General features: G+C 39.2%; 1 protein-coding gene across 1 annotated transcript in view; it reads right to left on the reverse strand.

Moving 5' to 3' along the window:
• Positions 1–2,625: 2,625 nt before the first annotated feature.
• The window catches only part of LOC138000502 (COMM domain-containing protein 8-like), a 10,581-nt gene continuing 9,560 nt past the window's right edge, over positions 2,626–3,646 (reverse strand). The window contains exon 5 of the mRNA XM_068846967.1: positions 2,626–3,646. This exon is cut by the window's right edge and continues 1,812 nt beyond it. The gene's annotated coding sequence lies outside the window, so the exon portion shown is untranslated.

Consider the following 3,646-nt stretch of genomic DNA (forward strand, 5'->3'; position numbering starts at 1 on the left):
AGTCCAGGGTGCATTCCGCATAGACCCCACGCCGAAGGTACGCCGAGGGCTTTTAAAATGTACGCCGAATAGGCCACAAGTCTACGCCATTGGTAGCACACTACGCCAAATATTGCCTTTATCACTCGCTTCAGTACGCCGACATTTTGTTGATCGCACGCCGGTACGCCGCAAAATTTTAAAACCCACGCCGAAGATCTTCGGCGTACCCTAAACTAAATGCACCCTGGCGTGCAGTTCAGTTTTCAATTGGAATTTAGACCAGAATGTCCTTTAGTGGATCGTCTAATAGCTCTCAAATAGATCGAAAACTTCAAGATGAATTGATGGTCGAGGAGCAGAAGCAAAGGTTTCATAATCAAATTCACGCATTCACGGATATTTGCTGGGAAAAATGTGTCGAGAAACCGGGTAACAAAATGGATGGAAAGACAGAGACATGCATCGTGAACTGCGTCGAGAGGTTCCTCGACACTAATATATTCATTGCCAAGCGATTCTCAGAGAAGTTTAAATGATTCCTTTTTGTGGGAGAGTGCGAGATGTCTGAAGGCCTTGGTTGATGTGGATGCAGTTTGTTTGGTACAATGTCAGAGTCGGGTAGTATGATGCAAGATCGTGTAGGACCAGTGTAAAGGTCAGGAACTTAAATACTCTTTTCACCGAGCGATTCATCATGACTTGATATGGAAGAGGAATTGCTGCAAGGAACCCAATTCTTTGGAAGCGGAATTGTGATTGGAACGACTTGTTCATTGCTCTGACTACATGGACATGTCGAATCAGCCCAGCTGGGATTTATAATTAATAATAATAATAATTATAATAAGTAGAATCAGAAACCCTTAAGGGTTGAAACGTGTAACGCGCGTTCACAGCTTCCGAATATTCAAGGCGAACTGATTGGTTGAATGTTTCATATTTGGAAACCCCTCGCTCTTGTTGTTCCAAATATGGTACTTAGCAAATTGAATATTCAGAGGCTTGTTTCCCAGCACACAAGGAGCCATTACACGTTTCAACCTTTATGGGTTTCTGGTAGAATAATAGTATACTTTTTAATTTAATCACTTATATAGGGCCCTTTCCACATTCCACAATAACAGAGAGCTTTAGATGCTAAGACGAGGACAAGTACGAGATTGACTGCCTGTTTTTGGTGAAGTTTACCTAGAAAATTTATAACCTGGACGATTAATCTTACTCGTTGTTAAACAAGCATTATAGGTTGCTCAGTTATTCTTATTGCTCGTAATTCTTCCTTTTTGCTGATCAAGAAATGCAAAACTTCTACAGTGTGGTTGACTTGTTTTGACATGACAACATTTTTGCAAAACTTCGTACTCAAAAGAGGATGGTATCACGTTTTTCCCACCACAATGATGCTGGTTTGCACGCGTTCACTGATGTTCTATGAGAAAATCTTGTACTCATAGTTGTTCTTGTCCTAGAATCTAAAGCTCTCTAATGATCAACAGCAGTTAACAATAGTTAATCTGACTAATCTAAGTCTACATAAAATGATAAATACAATACAATCACTGGGGCCGCAGAGAGGGAGGAGCTGCCCACCCCCACTTTTTTCCTATTGTGTTGTTTTCTCCTAAAGCTCTCCCCTCTCCCATAACTCTTCTGTGATGCATACCAAAACCTAGCCCCCCCTTCCCCCCCCCCCCCCCACTTTCAAACATACTTTGTGGCCCCTGATAGCCCTAGTCTTGAAAAACTGACCCATAAAAATGTAAACCTAGCCATGCAGTGATTGAGCATTGCAAAGTTCAGTAGGCAAACTACTGAACTTAATTTCTCTTACTTGACTGACTCATGGATTTCACTGCTCAGCACAAAACCCTTTGAAGGCTCCTTAAACAACACACCATGAAAAATGGTGAAAAGCAATAATGAGCTGAACCCTTTATATTTAAAAAGCCTACAAGCTCAATTTGATATAGAATGAAATTTGAGCACAATTTAATCATGAGCAGGTCAATGTAGAAATTTTAAAGTGACCTCACTATTTTGTTTTTTCCTTGTTGTTCAAATGGTATAATCCTTGGGAAGGGGGAGGGGTGTTCAAAGACAAAAGCACTAATGCACCTATCGATGTTAAGCCCCAGGGAGGGTGGGTCAAAAATGTCAAAATCTTCACCCTATGCCTGACCCCCCTCCCTGGGGCTTAACATTGATAGGTGCATAATCAGCACAATAAAATCAAGAACTGAAGGATTCTGGTAGTTGGATTCAAATGAACTGATACTCTTCCTGTCTTACAAATACCTAGTTCTTTTTAATTGAAAAAAAAAAATCAAATGATGATGTAACCCTCCCATTGACTCGAGACGACAAAATAAGGAACAGGATTGAACATTAAATAATTTATTATTGATTATCAATTATTGATGATGGTGGTACTTCTTTCCAGTTCTTTCGTTGGCTTACTATTAGATTGAGTCTACTTCAATTCATTCCACAACCCTTGCCAATATTGGAACACAAAGGCATAGTCAATAATATCATTGAAATGAGAACTTGAGAAGTGAAAAACGTTTTGGTAGTTCACTTTGAGTACCCTTAACTGCTTCTCCATGAATGCAATTAAACTGCTTTAAAACATCAAGCACCACGCAACATAACATTTTTTATTTTAAACATGTTTACTTGTCTGGGTAAGCAATCAATAATTGACAGAACCCTTTCTCAAAGGTTAAAAAATAATTAATTTTCTGGTCACACACAGTGAGGAAAATTTGTTGTTAGGCTTAACTAACTTATCCTTGGACTGTGTTGAGGGAACAAGCTGAACATTCTTGTGGAAAAGTACTCTGTTCTTTTTGCCTTTTGTGATTAAATAGAAAACATATGGATTAAAAAAATCTCAGTTGATAAGTACTTCCCTTCACTGGAAACACTTCTTCATTTACAACACACTCTAGTTGCTGAAATTAGGTTTCACTACTTCTTTTTTAAAACTTTAATTAATTAATTTGCTTTTCTCAAGCACTAGCATCTAACAGCATTAACATATTACGCCACCAGGAACACAACAACTTTCTGCAGTCATACATGTAGCTAATTTAAATGCACAATACAATCCTTAATATTGAGTACAAATTATGGACGAGGCAAGAGTTTCTCTAAGTGTTTCACAGATTTTACTCTGCCTAATTTGCCAGACGATTTTACTCGTCAGTTGCGGCTATTCCAGGGCTGAATGGGTTAAGTATGCGTGACCCAGGTTGCTTGGTGCATGGTTAGCCCTAACCAGCATTAAAGAACCTGGAAAAAGGTCCTTAAGTTTTGATACCTCTTAACCGACGGTTGGCGCTAACCAGGCTTTAAGCAACCAGCCCCTGGTAGATATTTTTTTATATTGGCAAAAAATTACATACTCAAAAGTGGTTTAAGACTATTTTTGGCCCCTCAATTCATTCAGAAATTGTTACTAGTAATCTTTTGCTTTCCTACTGCTCCTTGGTAACATTGTGTTCATTGCTTGAGAGGCATAATGCAAAGGTCGAGATACTGTAAACCAACAAGTCAAGATGATGTCAACAATAACAAAGTTACGACGCACATGTAAAACAACCTCACTTATCCCCGGGCTGTCACCAAGAACTGCACACATCGGATCACACAAGTGTGCTGG

This window comes from Montipora foliosa, chromosome 4 (genome assembly GCF_036669935.1).
Source record: "Montipora foliosa isolate CH-2021 chromosome 4, ASM3666993v2, whole genome shotgun sequence".
NCBI lineage: Eukaryota > Metazoa > Cnidaria > Anthozoa > Scleractinia > Acroporidae > Montipora > Montipora foliosa.